General features: G+C 40.0%; 2 pseudogenes; one reads left to right on the forward strand and one right to left on the reverse strand.

Annotated features, from left to right (window-relative positions):
• Positions 1-242: 242 nt before the first annotated feature.
• LOC114696166 lies at positions 243-1,011 on the reverse strand (annotated as a pseudogene).
• A 6,657-nt stretch (positions 1,012-7,668) lies between these two features.
• Positions 7,669-20,765, forward strand: part of LOC114696165 — a 35,393-nt pseudogene continuing 22,296 nt past the window's right edge.

Raw genomic sequence — 20,765 nt, forward strand, 5'->3', positions numbered from 1 at the left:
GATTACATTTTGTTTTCTTTTGTTTAAAGCAAAGTGCATACAGAGATTACAACAATTTTAAAGACAAAAAAATGGTCCTATTTTGTGGCCCCAACAACAAACTCAAAAGTCTATGAAATAGGGGCTCCGATGAGCTGTTTTATAAATACTTTAGGTACAGTTATACAGAAAGTCGAGTTTGTTTGAAATCTTAAAAAAAAGTTCCTGTTATTCCTCAACTGGTGCTTGTTATGGTTTACCGTTTCTGTTAAACGCTTGTGTTGAATTACTTGTTATCCAAGCATAGCAGGTGCTCCTTACCATTTATCGTCAGGGACTTTAACTGTCCGTCTTCCTCAACTTCTACTCTTTCCTGGCCATTCTCCACAATTCTCTTTGTAGTAATTTTTTGCCATTAACTATCTTAGTAGAAGATGATATTGAATTGAAGTTGCCCATTCTGCTACTGCCCAATGATGCTGAAGAGAAGGAAGTGATATCCCCATGCCCTAGTGAGCCGAAAGGAGTGAATCCTGTATCAAAAGCAGGAAATCTACCTCCAAAAGGAGGAAATCCACTCAAGGCAGAGAAAAATGAGCCTATACCTCGGTTTCTGCTTCCTCGGGGACCCCTTCGGTTCCCAAAAACGTCATCAAATGGGTCTTCAAAGAGGTCAAATGAAAATGGGTCCCTTCCACCAAAAAACTTCCCTGAAGACATCATCTGGATTCTGGAATGTGAAGCCAAACTCAAACGGACTGTCAAAATGACTTCCACCTCCTCCACCACCATTTAATCCTTCTTTGCCGTATTTGTCATAGATGTCCTGCTTTTTTGCATCCGATAACACCTCATAGGCCTCAGCTACTTGTTTGAATTTCTGCTCTGCTTCTTCATTTTCAGGATTTTTGTCTGGATGCCATTTCAGTGCCTGTTTCCGATATGCCTTTTTAATGTCCTCAGGTGAGGCATGTCTCTGCACGCCCAGAACTTCATAGTAATCCACCATGTTTTAACAGATTGTTGTAACAAATCCGGGGGCGGGGGGGGGGGGTGTTGGGCGGCCTGTGGCCGGTCTCCTCCTGGCTCTGGCACAGCTGCGCTGGCGGCAGTGGCGGCTTCCATAACCTTTTAATTTTAAACAAAAAGATGGAATGTGGTGATATTTTGTTTTGGCTCTAACAAATAATGCTTGCCTGAAGATTAGAGGGTGAAGCTAGCCATTAGTTAATGATAGAGGTCTGGAGGTCAGTATAGACAGGAGACAGGAAGTGATATGGCTGGTCAGAAACAGGAATATAAGGCTGGCAGAGACAGGAGTTCAGCCCCTTTTCAGTCTGAGGAGTGATGGAGCTAAGAGGTCACTTTGGCTGCTCCTTTACTTCTCTGCTCATTCAACATTTACCCTAGTATCTGACTCCAGGTTTTTATTATTAAGACAAATTAGAATTCATGCTACAACCATCTATCTTGTGGTGGCATGGGTGGGGGAGAGTTGTACTCTCCTCCCCGCTCCATTAATGTCTGGGGCAAGTGAGAAGCTGGCCCTATGGTCATAAGAGTGGGAGAGCCAACCTTGTTAGTGCAGGTGTGTGGGTGAGCCAGCCCCAAAGTTGTGAGCATTGGAGATCTCTCCCCATTTCTCTTCCCCATCTACCTTGTAATGACATGGGTGGAGGAATGAGACACTTCCCCCTATTAATGTCTGTGGAATGTGAGAGAGTTGACCCTGTGGTTTTAAGAATAGGAGAGCTCTTCTTGACCCCCACCAGCTGCAACACTCAGGAGAGCAGTCCTGCACCTTGACAGGGCAGCACAGTAGAGCCAACCCTGTTAGCATAGGTGTGGGTTAGCCAGAATGGAAATTGTGAGCATGGGAGAGCTTTCTCCATTTCTCATCTGTCTTGTGGTGGCATAGGCAGAGAAATGATATCCCTGCATACCCATCAATGCCTGGGACAGATGGGAGACCTGGCCCTGTGATCATAAGAGTGGGAGAACTACCCCTGGCCCACACCAGATGCAACACTCAGGAAAGCAGGCCCTACACTTTGCTAGGGAAACACAATAGAGCCAACCCTTCTAATGCAGCTATAGGTCAGCCATCCCCAAAATTGTTAGCATGAGAAATCTGTCCCCATTACTCATCTGTCTTATGGTGGCTTGGGTGGGGAAAAGCTGCCCTCATCCTCCCCCCTCTACCCATTAAAATCTGGGGGAGGTGGGAGAGTTGGCTCTGTGTCATATTGCAGCTTTAATGATGAGATTTTTTTAAAGATTTTATTGTTTTTCCTTTTTTTCTCTTAAGCTTTGTTTTATTTGGGAGTTGTACAAGCGGGGAGGACAGATGCAAAGGGATGGGAAATGAATGGAATGAAGATACATGATGCTAAAGATACATAGAATAAATAAGAAAAAAGGAGGCCGGGTGGTGGTAGCGCACGCCTTTAATCCCAGCACTCGAGAGGCAGAGCCAGGCGGATCTCTGTGAGTTCAAGGCCAGCCTGGACTACCAAGTGAGTTCCAGGAAAGGCGAAAAGCTACACAGAGAAACCCTGTCTCGAAAAACCAAAAAAAAAGGTCCTGTAAAAAGAAAAAAGGAGAGAAAAAAAGAATGATATCCTGTGTATTCAGCTTCTTTCTTTAACCTGCCTTTTAAAGACAATATTATGGAAACCAACCCCCAACTCCCATTTGGCCCAAATCTCCCATCCAGCTAAGAGGTGACTGACTCTGTTTATACCCAGGGAGGCCTGCCCCTAGGTCCCATCCTTGGGCCCCAGCCTTGGGGCCCCAGGGAAGACCCACCCAACTGGGCCCCAGGGAAGACCTACCCAACTCAGCCCCAGTTGCTAGCCCCAGTTGCTGGCCAGTGGGCAGGGGTCTTCTGGGAAGGTTCCCCTTCTCAAGACCATCCAGAAAACCCTGCAATTTACATGCCCTGCCCCCATACCCATCTGCCTGAGACCTCCACCACTTCCTGAGGCTTGGAGACCAATCCTTAGCTGCCATCAGCCCAGAGCTCCCATCTGGCCCAGAGAGCTCCAATCCAGCCCAGAATGCTCCCACCCAGTCCATAGATCTCACATCTGCCCAGAGAAACAGAGAGCTCCCATTGGACAAAGAGGCATCGTTGGACCAAGAGTAAACTCTGGAGACAGGGAACCTGCCAGCCCTGATTAGAACAAGAGTGGCTTTCTGAGAAGTAGAATCCAGCACCTCTCATTGGACCAAGAGAGGCTTCCAAAATGCCGAATCTGTTAGCTCTGACTGGACCAATAGCCCTGATAACACCAAGAATGAATCCGTGAGTCACAGAATCGACTAGCTTGGGTTGACCCAAGAGCAGCTTGCTGAGACACAGAAGCTGCCTGGTCCAATCAGACTGAGAGCTAAGATTAGACCAAGAAGGGCCCCCTGAGACACAGACACAAAAAGCGCAGAGTGTACCAACAGCATGTCACTCAAAAACAAGCACCTCTTATACACATTAGATGAGGAGATGGGCAGATATCAAGGCAGAAGTACATACAACAACATAAAGATCAATACAGCATCACCAAAACCTAGCCCTCATCCAACAGCAAGACCTGAATATCACAAGGTGGAAGAAGCAGAAGAAAGCAACATTAAGAATTGAATCATGAAGATGCTAGAGGCATTTCAAGAAAAAATGAAATTGGAGAAAAGATGACCAAAAAAGTGGAAGAAATCATTAAGAATAAGAGAAAAAGTCAAACAAAAAAATTGGAAGAAATCTATAAAGAACTAGAGGAAAAGAGAAATAAAAAAGTGGAAGAAAGCAACAATTCCCTTAAAGAAAATGAATGAAAAGCAATGAAACAGACCAGGCAAGAAAAACAGTCCACAACCTGAAAAGGAAAATAGAAACAATGAAAAAGACAGAAACAGAGGGAAAGCTGAAAATAGAAAATCTAAGTAAATGAACAATAAATACAGGTGCAAGCATAACCAACAGAATACAAAAGATGAAAGAGAGAATCTCTGATGTAGAGGATACAATAGAGGAAATGGATTCATCAGTCAAAGAAAATACTAGTGCCAAAAATGTCATAACACAAAATGACCAAGAAATCTGGGACACCATGAAAAGACAAAACCTAAGAATAATAGGGATAGAGGAAGGAGAAGAATACCAATTCAAAGGCACAGAAAATATATTCAACAAGATCATAGAAGAAAACTTTCCCAACTTAAAGAAGGAAATGCCTGTGAAAATACAAGAAGCCTGTAGAACACCAGAGTAGACCCCCAAAAAATTCCCATTGCCACATAATAATTAAACAACTAAACATACAGAATAAAGAAAGAATATTAAGAGCAGCAAAGGAAAAAGGCCAAGTGACTTATAAAGGCAAACCCATCAGAAAAACACCCAAATTCTCAATGGAAATTTTGAAAGCCAGAGGACCTGGACAGATTTAATGCAGATATTAAGAGATCCAACCGTGGATGCCAGCCTAGAGTAATATACCCAGCAAAATTCCAATCATGATAGATGAAGGGAACAAGACATTCCAAGACAAAACCATCTTTAAATAATACTTATCCACAAACCCAGCCCTACAGAAAGCACTAGAAGCAAAATTCCAACCTAAGGAAGTCAGATACACCCTCCAAAATACAAACAATAGTTAACACCACAGAATTAAACCCCAAAGAAGAGAAATACACACACACTACCACCAAAAGAAAACAGGAATGAACAATCACTGGTCATTAATATCCCATAATATCAATGAACTTAATTCACCTATAAAAAGATATAGGCTAACAAAATGGATATGAAAGCAGGACCAGTCTTTCTGCTGCAAACAAGAAACACACCTCAAAGATAGACACTACCTAAGAATAAAAGGCTGGGAAAAGACTTTCCAATCAAAAGGTCTTAAGAAGCAAGCCAGTATAGCCATCCTACTATCCAGCAAAATATATTTCAAACTAAAATCAATCAAAAGAGATCAAGAAGGGCATTACATACTCATCAAAGGAAAGATAAACCAAAATGAAGTTTTAATTCTGAACATTTATGCCCCAAACACAAGGGTACCCACATATGTAAAAGAAACATTACTAAAGCTTAAATTACGTATAAAACCCCACACATTAATAGTGGGAGATTTCAACACCCCACTCTCACCACTGGACAGATCTGCAAAATCTAAACTTAACAGAGAAATAAAAAACTTAACTGATGTTATGACTCAAATGGAATTAATCAATATCTAAAGAAAATTCCATCCTAACAAAAAAGAATATACCTTCTTCTGAACACCCTGATGGAACTTTCTCTAAAATCGACCACATACTTGGCCACAAAGCAAACCTCAACAGATAAAAAACAATTGGAACAACCTCCTGCATTCTATCAGACCACCATGGATTAAAGTCGGATTTTAACAACAACAAAAACTACAGAAAGCCTACTCATGGAAACTGAATAATGCTCAACTGAATCACCAATGGGTCAAGGAAGAAATAAAGAAAGAAATTAAAGACTTTCTAGAGATCAATGAAAATGAATATATCACATACCCAAACTTATGGAACACTATGAAAGCTGTGCTAAAAGCGAAATTCATAGCACTAAATGCCCACATAAAGAAGTTGGAGAAATCTCACACTAATGACTTAACAGCACACCGGAAAGCTCTAGAACAAAAAGAAGCAAAGCCACTCAAGAGGAATAGATGCCAGGAAATAATCAAATTGAGAGCTGAAATCAATAAAATAGGAACAAAGAGAACAATACAAGGAATCAATGACAATTATCCACCATGATCGAGTAGGCTTCATTCCAGGGATGCAAATGTGGTCCAACTACGAAAGTCTGTCAATGTAATACACCATATAAACAAACTGAAAGAAAAAAAACACATGATCATCTTACTAGATGCTGAAAAGGAATTTGACAAAATCCAATACCCCTTCATGATAAATGTCTTGGAGATATCAGGAATATAGGGAACATACCTAAACATAATAAAGGAAATTTACAGCAAGCCAACAGCCAACATCAAATTAAATGGAGAGAAATTCAAAGCGATTCCACTAAAATCAGGAACAAAACAAGGCTGTCTGCTCTCTCCATATTTATTCAATATAGTACTTGAAGATCTAGCCAGAGCAAAAAGACAACATAAGGAAATCAAGAGGATACAAATTGGAAAAGAAAATGACAAGCTTTCACTATTTTCAAATTAAAAACACTTCGTCTTGATATGCTACCCCACAATGAACCCAGATTAGACTTCTCTACTTTTTTGCTTTAGTCTTCTTTCATTTCTGTTTGTTTGTGGTGTGAGTCTTAATCTGTTCTTGATTGAATGCTGTTTTGTAAATCAGTCAGTCAGTCTGTCTGTCTGTCTGTCTGTCTGTCTTTCAGTGCCTGTGTTTCTATAACTCTAACAATAGGCTTTGCTCTGTCTTTTTGTGAAAAGCTCAGACAGCATCACATCAGGGAAGGAATGCAAGATTCGTTACAGAAATTGTAGTGTTTTTACAAGAAATTAAATCATTGACTTTAATTGATCCTTTCTTTAATGCTACATATTCACATTATTAGTGACTCTGAGGTTATCATTCATGTATTAAAACCTATGCAGCACAAGATTCAGTATTTTGGGGTACATCATCTAGAAGCAAATGCAATTGCTTTGCATTAGTGACAATTTCTCAAATGTCCCTTATTAATTTAAGAAATAAGTTCATATAAAACCTATCAATGCACTACCTTCTTGGCTACATATATTCTGTAATGAAACAATGGCACACAATTTCTCACTGGGAAATTGGAATCAGAAGTGGTTATCCATCAATTATAGAGTTAATTCTCAGCCGGCATACTATTCAAACGTAAGCATTAAAATGGAAGAAATCAATGCTGTAGATGTAGAAATAGCTGATCACAAAATACACGTCCATGGGAACTGAGGTCTTGGTCATGTGATAGAACTCTAATAAGCAGTTTTCTTTCTAGCCTTGATATTCAGGTAGTGATGAAAAGCTCTGGATTCAGAGTGATGATTGAACTTCTAACACAGGCTGCTCCATGGGATTGTGTGCACTAGCAGATACTCAAATGTGTGTGATTTATACAGTGCATGTTCTATCGATACATGATATCAAATATGTAATCATACTATTTCCAATCATGAGCAGTATTGTTCATAGTGCCTATATGTCTGTAGTAAGCTCTATCTAGGAAAAACTATTTCTTACACTTCCATCTCAAAACTCATTTGAAATATCTGATATAATCCAAGTCAACAATTCAAATGGTAATTAGAGAATCAGTTTGATGAACTAGGCTTTTTAGCAATTTGCCCAAGAGGAATCATGTTTGGGGCCTTCATGTCTACTGAAACAGAAGTAACCATAAGGGATATGGAGAGAAAGATAATCATAAACAAAATTATTACCCCTTATTTGTCACCTGGATATAGGAACTCAGATGCAGGGCCTCAGGACACAGAGTGCTTAAGAATCCTCCAGAGCTGAACAGTGGGCTGAAAAACATGACTGAGAGAAGTACATGCCTTCTTTACTAGTAACTACAGTAATAAAAAGAGACACCTAGATGTGTTCATGCATAAGTGATACATGGGTTTCTGTCTGACTCTTCATGCTGCACTTCACTCGGACTCCTCTCTTGCAGACATGACAAAGATGCTCTCTTTGATCTTTGTCTTTTTGACCCTGAAACTTTTCCTCATTTTCTGCAGTTTGACTGACCCCAAGTGCTTCTGGAGAACAAAAGACAAGAGAAACCAGGAAGGAGATGAAGAGCTTGATTGTTTATTTTCTATTTACACAAAGCATGGATATGTGAAGAATGATCATTTCACTGGGAATCTAGACAAGAAGTAAGTACATCTTTCATTCATTAACTTTAGTTGATCATGGAAGATTATTATTCTAGGGATACTGAGAAATAGAACATGACTCTATGTGTTCTCAATCTCTTTTGCCCTCCCAACTCTAGGATATAATCCAAATTTATTTTATGTTTTACTGCTGGTTATCTCCCTATATCTAATGATTAATGGGGAAGTTTGTAGCTTGTTTTTTTATCACTCTTGAGTCAACATTTCCAGGCAGAAGCTAAATAAATGGCCCACACTGTCTACCATGCTCCTAGGAAGATTCCCTTAATATGACAATGCCCAATCAAATCATGTGATATCTCTCATAAACATAGTACCAAACACATCTTTGAGTTTACTTCACAGAGACTACAGTAAGATGGTGTTTATCCGCCTGCTAGTGCTTCATCCATCAGCATGGATACCCAATTCCTGCAGTTGGAATGTGGTGTGTCTGCCCTGAGTTTTAGTTGCAACTGTTGAAAAGATACACAGATTTTGTTTAAAAATTCGGTCATAATTTCATAATCATGTGTTCTATGACTCCTGCAGTTGAAATCAGGGATGAGAATGCTATTTCTGTTCACTGTTATAATTTTATGCTTTCCTTTCCTTTACATTCTGTTTCATATGAATAAATACATTTTTGTTGTATTAACAATGTCAGGACATTTTTCAAAGTTCTATGTTGGAAACTTATAAAGCACGTGCTTATCCTAGTACATAATTTGTGCATTTGTTAGAAGAAGAGATGCCCCTGCAAGCAATCATTTCCTAATTCCCTTTTCAAGTGGTAGAATAAAAAGGTGCTCCTGTGGTACCTGCTAACATTTAAGAGAGGACTGCTACAGTTACCAATTCAGTCATGATTCTCCGATGGAAGGTCATTCCCTGACTATAAATGGTTATGTCTCTTTCTGCTGCATATATTTTATGTTTTATTGATTCTACATTTTCATCTCTTTTATCTTATTGAAAACAGATTATTCTCTCATATAATACATCCCAACCACAGTTTTCTCTTTCTCAACTCCTCCCAGAACCTCTCCTCCAGCCCTTTTCCACTCCACTTTGTTTCCTCTTCAGAAAAGATAAGACCTCCAAGAGAAATGAGCCATACAAGACAAAACAAGATACATGAAGACAAGGCAAAAACCCTCATTCTGAGGCTGCACAAGAAAACCCATTAGAATGAAAAGAGCAGGGAAAAGAGTTAGAGATACACCTGCTCCCATTGTTAGGATGCTCATAAATTCACCACACTAACAGATATAACATATACACACAGTACCTAATGCAGAACCATGCAGGCATCATGCTGTTGCTTGTTTCTCTGAGCCAATGAGAAACCTGGTTAGTTGATTCAGAAGGACTTGTTCTTTTGGGATCCTCTATCTCCTCTGGTTCCTAGAATTTTTCTGTTTTCTCTTCTGTAGAATTTCTTGAGCTCAGAGTGGAGGAATTTGTTGGGACCTCCGAGTTAGATTCTCTCTCTCTCTATCTCTCTCTCTCTCTCTCTCTCTCTCTCTCTCTCTCTCTCTCTCTCTCTCAGCATAATATCTGGCTGTGGATATATATATATCCACATGCACTCCACACACACTCCCATCTGCTGATGAAGGAAGCCTCTCTGATGGCAACTGGACAAGGCACCAGTCTTGAGTATAATATAATATCATCAGGAGATTTTTTCCCCAGATGTTTTTGGTCCTACCCTGGGTCTCTGGGTTATCCAGTCTCTAGTTCCTAGCCATTCAGGCAGTGTAGAACATGGACTCCATGTCCTGGCCTGGGCCTCAAGTTATACCAAACATTGGTTGGCCCTCCCTCAAATTCTGTGCCATCATTGTACAAGCACATCTTGCAGGCAAGAAAGATGAGAGGTGGAAGAGTGTTATGGCTGCATTCTTTCTGTAGCCTCAAGGGTACCTTTCTGCACCAAAGAGAAAAGAATGTAGAAGTAAAGTCTCCATGTGTGCTCCAGCTAAACCTCTCCATGTTCAATGAGCTGTGAGTGCATTTTCCTGGGCAATAGGGTCCCAAAATCAGTTTTCAGAGAGCATTATTCTATATAGGCATTATCCTGGGTTGTTTGGAGATCTCCACAGGACCCCCTCAACCAACAATACAAGCAAACACAACCCAATTCCATAACTGGAAGCCTTGTCTGGTTTTAAAATATGGCCATTTAAGACTCTATATTCTCCCTTAGAAGGAGTCCTCACTAGAATCAATCTTAAAGATTCAAAGATGTTTCCACTGCACTATTTCCAAAACAAATGAAAAAGCTTGTCGATTCCACACATCACTCCTGTTTCCCTCCATCCCTTCACCCTGACTTTCTTCTTCCCATACCCATTAACCACCAGACCCACAAAATTTATCCTATTTCCTCTTCCCAAGGAAGATCATGGGTTCCCTATATACCTATCCTCTTTACCTAACCTCTCTGGATCTGGACATTGTAGATTGGTTATCATTTAATCAACTAATATCCACTTACAAGTGACTACATGCCATATTTGTCTTTCTGGATCTGGGTTACCTCACTCGGGATAATTTTTTCTAGTTCCATTGAATGCCTGCAGACTGTATGTGGTCACATTTAATGGCTGAGTAATACTCCATTTTGTAAACATTTCTTTATCATAAAATAGTTTTCTTATCCATTCTTAGGTCAAGGCATATCTAGATTGTTTCCAGTTTCTGCATATTGTGAATAAAGCCACAGTGAACATAATTGAGCAAGTGTCCTTGTAATAGGTTGGAGTGTCCTTTCAAAATATGCCCAAGAGTGGTGAAAATGGATCTTGAGGTAGATTGGTTCCCAATTTTCTAAAAAAAAAAAACCCACCATATTTATTTTCACAGTGTTCTACAAGTTTGCACTACCATGACCAATGGAGAAGTGTTCCCTTACTCCACATCTTTGCAGGCATGAGATGTTACCTGTGTATTTGTGTTTGGCCATACTGACAGATGTAAGATGGAATCTCACAGAAGTTTTGATTTGCCTTGTCTTGATGGTTAAGGATGTTGAATATTTCATAAAGTGTTTCTCAGCCATTTGAAATTCCTCTATTAAGAATTCTCTGTTTAGATCTGATTCACATTTTTAATTGTAATATATGTTTTTTTTTTATTATCAAGTTCCATGAGTTCATTGTGTATTTTGAATATTAGACCTCTATCAAATGTGGAATTGGTAAAAATCATTCCCCAATATGTAGGTTGCCTCTTTGTCCAATTAATGATGTACTTTGCCTTTTTAAGCTTTTCAGTTTCATGAGGTTCCATTTTTTAATTGTTGAACTTAGGGCCTGTGCTATTGGAGTTCTGTTCATAATGTAATTTCCCATGCCTATGCACTCAAAGCTGTGCCCCAGATTCTCTTCTATTAGGTTCAATGTTTCTGGCTTTCTGTTGAAGTTTTTGATCCACTTGGACTTGAGTTATGTGCAGGGTGATAAATATTCACATGCTGCTACATACTGACATCCAATTAGACCAGCACCATTTGCTGAAGATGCTGTCTTTTTTCAGTATGTGTTTCCGGCTTTTCTATCAAAAATCAGGTATCCATGTGTGTCTGAACATATGCCTGTTCTTCAGTTAGATTCTATCGATCATCATGTCAGTTTTTACACCAATACCATGTGTTTTTAATTACTATAGCTCTGTAGTACAACTAGAAATCTGGGATCGTCATACTTCTACCAGTTCTTTTATTGTTCAGGATTGTTTTAGCTTTCCTAGTATTTTTGTTTCTTCATATGAAGTTCAGAATTTTTTTTCAAAGTCTGAAAAGAATTGTGTTGAAATTTTGATGGATACTGTATTGACTCTGTACATTGTTTTTGGGATGATGGGCATTTTTGCTATGCTAATCCTATCAATCCATGAGCATGGGAGATCTTCCCATCTTCTGATATCTTCCGCAATATCTTTCTTGAAATACTTGAAATTTATTATCATACAGGTCTTTTACTTGCTTAATTAGAGCTACTCTAAGATATTTAATATTATTTGAGGCCTCTGTGAAAGATGTTGTTTCCTTGTTTTCTTTCTTACCCCATTAGTTATTCGCATATATGAAGGCTATTGAGTTTTTTTAATTAATCTTGTATCAACCTGCCTTTCTGAAAGTGTGTAATAGTTGTATGAGTTCCCTGGTGGAATTTTGAGAGACTTTTATGTATATTGTCATATTATTTGCAAATAAGGATATTTTAACTTCTTACTTTCCAATCTGTATGCCATTGATCTATGTCAGTTGTCTCATTGCTGTAGCTAAAACATGAAGAATTATATTGAATGGATATGGAGAGATTGGGCAAACCTGTCATGCTTTAGTGTAATTGCTTTAACCTTCTCTCTATTTAGTTTGATTTTGACTACAGCCTTACTCTAAGTTGCCTTTATTATGCTTATACTTATTATGTCAGTATGTCCCCTGTATACCTAATCTTCCCAGGATTTTTATCATGAAGGGGTGTTGTATTTTGATAAAGGCTATTTTGGCATCTACTAATGTGTTATTTTTTTCCTTTCAGTTTAGTTATATTTACTGATTTTCCTATTCTACTTTTCCCCAGCTTCAAATTTCCATAGCTTATATACATATACTACAGCAAACTTTGGCAATCAAGAAGGTTACAAGGCTATTTCTCAGGGTCACAAAGCATTTCTCTGTAAATAGAATAAGAGACACAAGCAGCGTAAACTTGTCAGCTATGGTTAGTGACCAGCTGCACCTGCAGTAAAAGTTTTGCTTGTAACATTATCTCTTAAAGGGAGAGTTTACAGGGGTTACAGAGGAAAAAGATAAACTTGAGAATTCTAAGGAAGAAGTAAAGAAACCATGTACTATTCAACATTTCTTGAGTGTAACTAATACTATAGGATAATATTTTATGATCAGCAAAAAGAAAAAAGCATAAGTTTCTTCTGATCCAGGGCACAGCCAACACTGGAAGTGTTTTCTGATTAGCCAATGTACAAACACAAATCACCTGTGTGTAACTGTGGTGACCTGTGTTAAAAAAAAAAAAAAACAAGGAAGCCGATTCAGCACTTTCTCCAAAGGCTGACTGGCATAGAAAACATCTTAGATCCAAAAATGCATTTTCTGTCCTATATGTAGCCTCAGAACACAAAGACAAAACCTCGTAGCTTCTTTGTTTAAGTCTGAGAGGCCAGGCCACCTTCCTGAAATTCTGGCAGTCTGTGGAGCTTCTCCCACAGTAACTAGGCTTAAAGGTGATTCCCTCCAGACTAGTTTAAGTTAACTAATTAATTCTCTGTGGTCCACATAATATCCAGGACTTAAACATAAACAATTAGTAAAATGAGCCTAAAATCTTGTAACATAAACTGAGGTTAAAAGTATATTTAAAATGCTAATTGCTTAGGGAATTCTGCCAGATGCCAGTCTGTGCATTATCAACTGGTCCAGTTGGGGTTAAGCTCAGAGCAATTTAAGTCACTTATGTGCCCCAAAAGACTTTGATTCAGCAAAATTGAACATTCTGTAATTCTATCCTTGAGTATAATCTGTGAAAGTCCAACTGGTGATCTCTCCACAGAGACACTTTATCTGACCAATTTGCCCTGTCAGTGAGCTAATGATAGAGAACAGGCTTCTGAGTTTCTCATCATATTGTGGAACAAAAGCTGAACTATTAGGGCTTATTTTATTCAACAGAAATATGCAGTGTAGGAAGAATTCATCCTTCTATCAATGCACAGGCATAATTGTGCCAAGACAATGAAGAACACACTGTCAAGGTTATGGGACAAGTACCATGTCTATTTTAGAGGGGTACCATGATATCACACAAGAGAATTAAAGACAGAAGCAGTCAGCTATTCATAGGTAATATTTCTTATAACCCTTGCTCATGAGTTTCCTCCACCTGAAGGTTATTTTCTGGTGGGTTGGCTTTATAAATATTGCTCTTGCCTACTGCGTATATTTGCATACTCCATCAACCAGTGGTCTCTTAGAGTCTGCAGCATATATGTACAAACCCTTCTAGATTTTAGGGTCTCCATTGACCCTAAAGTTGTGTTTAATTTTAGTTTGTCTGCATTTATATGTGACTTGGCCTTTTTCCTTTGCAGCTTTTAATATTCTTTCTTGTTCTGCATTTTTAGTGTTTTTATTGCTATGTGATGTTGCTGGAGGGCTTCTCTCCAGGTTCCCCAAGCCCCGCAGTCCCACAATCCACTTATAAAATAATCACTCAGACGCTTATATCACTTATAAACTGTATGGCCGTGGCAGGCTTCTTGCTAACTGCTCTTTTATCTTAAATTAACCCATTTCTATAAAACTATACCTTGCCACGTGGCTGGTGGCTTACCAGAGTCTCTACATGCTGCTTGTCCTGGCGGTGGCTGCAGTCTCTCCTCCTTCTTCCTGTTTCCCCAATTCTCCTCTCTCTTTGTCCCGCCTATACTTCCTGCCTGGTCACTGGCCATCAGTGTTTTATTTATATAGAGTGATATCCACAGCACTTCCCCTTTTCTTCTTTTTTTAAAAAAGGAAGGTTTTAACTTTAACATGGTAAAAGTACATATAACAAAACAATTATCAAGCAAGAATTACAGTTACAATATTAAAGAAGATGTCCTATCTATCTTATATTTGTGAGTTTAAGGTTTTATATCTAACTTATCTTTTATCATAACTGAGGAAATTACAACTATCTAGTCTTCAACCACATCAAAGACCTGAGAAGGAACATAATGGTACCTGAGAAATGGTAGATGGATGCAAGCAACTTTCGGGAATCTTGCAAGAGTAGACCAAGACAACTGGCAGCCTGGACAGTCACCTAATATTTTTTAGCATTGTTGGTGCATTCAAATTGGCTACAGGCCTAGAGTATCTGACAGACCATTTTTAGAGGCAGGAATTTTAAGAGACCATCTTACCCTGTCTTGGCAGAGTACAGTGGTCGCTTTCCTTGTGTCCCACTTGTCCAGAAAGGACAGCATTGCATTTGTACTGTCAGCCATCAAGGCAAGGGCAGTTCTTTGCCCAGTAGGCCATTTTGTGCCAAAAAGACAAACTTCCAAATGGAAATGTCTTAGAAGCCCAACATTCTCTCGGGATCAATTGGTGCACCCAGGAGCAATTGTGTCTCACATCAACAGAATTTTAAGTTATTTAAATGCCATATTCTCTAGGTCTATGAAGTGTTTGAAGATTACCTGTCTATCTGAAATATATCTATGTATACCTAGAAGACTTAACTAACATGGCTACAAATATGATTATCATAGATGACTAATTATTAATCTATTTTTTAATTATCCATTACAATTTTAAATGAGCTACATAAACATAATACCTCAAACAAGAATAGAAATATATATATACAGTATAACAAAATTAACTTCAAGTTTGTATCAATAAACTAAAATTTATACCAATGTAAAACATTTTAAACATAAACTAAAATCTATACCAATGTAAAACATTTTAAACAAGTTGTTCTTTAAAAGTAGGTTCATTAATCTACCCTTTTATCTTATCATCTCTATATCCTCCTATATATCTATATCATATCCCCCCCTTTTTTTCAGAAAGAGATCACATTTATAATCAACCTGTTTTAAATAAAAATATTGGTTTTTCCCTGTCCCACACCAGAGGGCTCTTCTGATTTGGGACACAAGAATCTCTTAACCATTTTTTTTTTAAAGCAATATGTCTGGGTTTAGAGGGGGACTGAGCCAATTCCACCTCTAAAGCCAGCTTGGTATATTTGGGAATTTGGGCGTAGCATCTCTTACTACTTCCTGCTGGAGGGGGGCGCTGTATCTTATGGGGCCGCAAAGAAAATTTTAGGCCTATGGGGTAGTCCGTGAGGCTGTATTGTGTGAACCAGTTGCCTTGAAACCGCTCTGGATGTTGGATCATCTGGCCATGGTGTCATCGGAGACCTTTCAGGGGGTCTTGGCTGGTCAAACCTGATGTATCTTAATCTGGAACAAATCCACAGCCTCTGGCTTTCTGTGGAAACAAAAGCAGAATCTCTTTTCCAAAGCAACATATCCTTATATCCAAATTTTGAAGTCAAGGTACCTTTAAAATATACATTTTGGCATAACTCAACAGCTTTTGTAATCAAATATTTTTCTTCAGTTACGAATATCAAAGAGAACATAATCCAGATTCTCTGTGTGGTAGCCATCTTTACGTGGCTTATGTTTTATATTACCTCGAGCCTATTGCTTTAAGCTGCACCATTCTAAGACTGAAACAGCGCTGTGGCTGCTGGCTCCACCCACTTCAGCTTCCCAACAAGTCGGTGGTACATTTTCCGCCAGCTTGAGGAGCCATCAATTCTCAGAAATAGTAGGTCTAAGCTTTTATCAAAGCAGCGTGTAGAAACCTCTCTCTCTTTTTTTTTAATACTAGTAAAGACTAAATCTACCACACAGCATAATGTGCTGCTGGCAGACGCCTCATTCCCGCCATACTGCCGGTCAAACGCACACGCCAGGAACCCGCCAGTGTTCAAACCCGCGTTTTGCGGCATCTAGCTGCCCGTATGAGACAAAAAGCAGGAACCTGGTTTTGGCTCTGTTTAGAATTGGTTATTAAAATATTCTCAGGTTTAAGGTGGAAACTCGAGCCGTTGGGCGCCATTTGTTGCTGGAGGGCTTCTCTCCAGGTTCCCCAAGCCCCGCAGTCCCACAATCCACTTATAAAATAATCACTCAGACACTTATATCACTTATAAACTGTATGGCCGTGGCAGGCTTCTTGCTAACTGTTCTTTTATCTTAAATTAACCCATTTTTATAAATCTATACTTTGCCACGTGGCTGGTGGCTTACCAGAGTCTCTACATGCTGCTTGTCCTGGTGGTGGCTGCCGTCTCTCTTCCCCTTCTTCCTGTTTCCCCAATTCTCCTCTCTCTTTGTCCCGCCTATACTTCCTGCCTGGTCACTGGCCATCAGTGTTTTATTTATATAGAGTGATATCCACAGCAATGTGACAACATCAAATCTTTTGAAATGAGACTTAAACAAAATCATATATTATCTTTTTACTCCCATGAGCTTTGTGCCACTATTACACTAGCACATCTTTCAGGCAGGTCACCATTATAGATCTAAAGGTTTGTAATTGGGTTAGTGTTTAGCTTTCTCTTTTGGTAGCATATAAAATATTTTCAAGTAGTCAGTCAATATGAAGTCTTTAGGTAAGCAATCACTTGACTTCATCTTCAATGAGCTGGGTAGATATCATCTTCAGTCATAGGGCCTTACTATCAGTTTATAGCGAGAAGGCTTGGCAACAGCATGGGTAATTTGGGAGTTCCCACGGTGTCCCTTTGGTTCACTATTTCCTAGGATTCAACCCATTTCTGGCACCAAATGAAGCCTCATTAGGTGATAAAAGATGTCTGGCAGTGTTGGTCTCCTCATTATTTGGCAATTTCATTTAGATTGCCTTCATACATGTATGTATTTTAGGATGCTTATGCTATTTTGGATTTCCACAAAATGAACATGGTTGAGAAAGTATCTCCCATAGTAGGATGTAAAGTCATCAGGGTATATGTCCAAGAGTGGTGTGCTGGATAGTTTTATGTTGATTTGACAGAATCTAAAGCCATCTGAGAGCAAAGAACCACAATTAAGATGATGTTGCCATTATACTGGTCTAAAGGCACACCTGTGGGGCATTTACCTAATTAGTGATTGGAGGGAAAAGCCCAAGGCATTGAGGATGGAACCATCCCTGGGCTGGTAGTCACAGGGAGTATAGAGAAAACAGGCTAAGTATGCCATAAGAAGCAAGCCAATTAGCAGCACCACTCCATGCCTATTAGTTTCTGCCTGTTTTAGTACCTGCTATGAATCTCTTCTATCATGAATAGGGATATGGAATTGTAAGACAAACAACCCCTTTTCCTCCCCAACTTGCTTTTTTTTTGAGACAGGGTTTCTTTGTGTAGCTTTGTGCCTTTCCTGGAACTCACTGTGTAGTTCAGGCTGGCCTCAAACTCACAGAGATCCACCTGCCTCTGCCTCCCAAGTGCTGGGATTAAAGGTGTGTGCCACCACTGCCCGGCTCCCAACTTGCTTTTTTGTCATAGTTTTTTCATCACAGCCATAAAAATCCAGATCAAGACAGGTAGTACAGGCTTGATGTAGATCTATACCAAGTTTCCTGAGGAATTACATACTGATTTTTATAGTGCTGTAAAATTTTGAACTCCCATCAGCACAAATGAGTGTTACTATTACTTCTGCATTCTCATACCATGAGTTGTCATTTGTTTAGTTGGTGTTGGCCATTCTGACTAATAGATCAAATTTCAAAGTACTTTTGATTTGCATTTCTCTAATGACTAAGGATTTTTAATATTTCCTTGTGTATTTCTCAGACTTTTGTATTATCACTATCAAGAATCCTTTTTAGATCTCTACTACATTTTTGGCATAATTTCTTTTTTTTTTCTTCTTCTCTTTATTTAGTATTATTACATCCAATGTATCCTGAGCACAGTTTCCCCTCGATCAACTCCTCCCATTTCCTCCTCCTCATGTCCTCTCTCCACACTATTCATTCCTCTTCAATTTCCATTCAGAAAGAAAATGCCTCCCATGGATATCTACCAAAGACAACACAACAAGTTATAATAAGACTAGGAACAAACCTTACATCAGGGCTGAGCAAGACAATCCAATAGAAGGAGAGGAGTCCTAAGGCCAGGCAAAAGAGTCAGATATCCCAGTCCACTGTTAGGACTCCCACAAAAACAAAAAGAAACAAGCTAACAACAATAATGTACTTGCAGATGACCAGCTATGGTGACTGAAAGTTTTGCTGGGTATAGTGGTAGTCTGGGTTGGCATCTGTAGTATCTTAGAATCTGCAGGACATCTTTCAAAGCCCTTCTAGCTTTTAAAGTCTCCCTTGAGAAGAGGGGTGTAATTCTAACAGATTTGCCTTTTATATGTTACTTACTTTTTTCCTTGCAGCTTTTGATTCTTTCTTTGTTCTGTATGTGTAGTGCTTTTATTATTATGTGGTGGGGGACTTTATGTTCCTGCCCAATGTATTTGGTGTTCTACAACCTTCTTGCAACTTTACAGGTGTGTCCTTCTTTAGGTTTCGGGGAATTTTCTTTTAAGGTTTTGTTTAAATGTATTTTCTGGATCTTTGAGCTTGGATACTTCCTGTTCTATTTTTTATTGTTCTTAGTTTTAGGTCTTTTTTCAATTAAGTTCTTTATTGCTTCTTTTGAGAGTTTCACCTTATATACCACAATTCTGCACACCTCTTGGTCCCTCCATATCTTCCACTCATCCCTGCAAAGTGCCCCCACAAAAGAAAAGTTTTTTAAAATCCAAACAAACCAAGTATGAAACAAACAAACAAAAACAGAGAACAAACGAAACCAAAAAGAAAAACCCTCTTTACTTCTACTTCTCCTACTGTCCTGCCTATCCAACACCTCTTCGATTATCCTGGTGGCATTGGAGCCCCAGTATGTATATAGTATGCCCTTCTTGTCTGATCAACTTTACTAACAAATGTTCATTGCAATGAGTCACTGGCCTAGTTCAAGGCCTCTGGTTTCTGGTACACTATCTACACTAGATCCTCATGAGAATGCTCTGTGATAACCCATGGCCACCCCCCAAGTCATGGAGATCCTGCAGGTATTGTTCAACAGGACCAGTCACTTCATGAGTTGCAGCAGATCCTTAATAGAGTATGTTAGGGTGGGACAACCCAACACCCAGACTGGGCCTGGGTGATAGCTAAGGCTGGTCAGTCTAGCCACTGGGTCCAGCCACCTCAAGTGAGGGGGCAGAGCCAGCTCCCCTTTGCCCATGCCCTCAGGGTCATGGCACCCTCCCTGTGGTGAAGGTGGAGCCAGCCCTCCCAAGTGCAGAGGCCAGCTCTCCAGAGCCAGCTCTCTAGCTACAGTGTTCAGTGTGAGGTAAAGCCAGATTTCCCTGTGCCAGTGAAGGGCAGAGCTGGCTTCAGCATGGCCTCTGATTTCAACTCACGTTTCCTATGGACCCAAGGTGACATGGGCCACAGAAATCACCACAGACCCCATCTGTAGTTAGAATGTGGACCCAGCCGGACGGTGGTGGCGCACTGCCTTTAATCCCAGCACTCGGGAGGCAGAGGCAGGTGAATCTCTGTGAGTTCGAGGGCAACCTGGGCTACGCAAGTAAGTTCCAGGAAAGGCACAAAGCTACACAGAGAAACCCTGTCTGGAAAAAAAAAAAGAATGTGGACCAGACATGACCCTCAGCAGTAGCTTGGATGCAAATGACATTCTGTCTCTGGTTGAAGTACTGGCCACTCAAGTCAGGATGGGTCTGGTCCAGGACATCACCAAAGCCTCAGGTTGTAGCACTAGCCCTGGGCTTCTATGTTACAATTGGTGGCAAAATTGGACTCAGACTTCAGTATAGACCCCAGCCATGGTAGGACCACAGACCCAGACAGCAGTAGCCTGGTCTGGATGTCACCATTGCCTCAAGTGGCAGTACAGGTCACTCAAATCATCACTGGCCCCATTGGCAGTGTGGCCCTCAGACACTAACAAGGCCACAGGTGTGACCAGGCCTCCGTGTGGACGCTAGTGACAATCTAGCCAATAGACTTTGACACAGACCCCAGCTGTAGTTTGACCACTGACCCAGACATGGCCCCAGGCAGCCACTTAGCCCATTAGATATCCTGGCTCCAGGTAGAAGCCCCAGCACTCAGAGCAGAATGATTCTGGCAGCAGCATAGACCCCAGTCCAAGAAGTGGCCCAGCCCCCAGGCTCCATGTGGCCTTTGGTGGCAACATGGGCCACATGAATGACTTACTTCACAATGCCCACTTACTTGTATGTGGCAAT

The sequence above is a fragment of the Peromyscus leucopus genome, chromosome 1 (genome assembly GCF_004664715.2).
Source record: "Peromyscus leucopus breed LL Stock chromosome 1, UCI_PerLeu_2.1, whole genome shotgun sequence".
NCBI lineage: Eukaryota > Metazoa > Chordata > Mammalia > Rodentia > Cricetidae > Peromyscus > Peromyscus leucopus.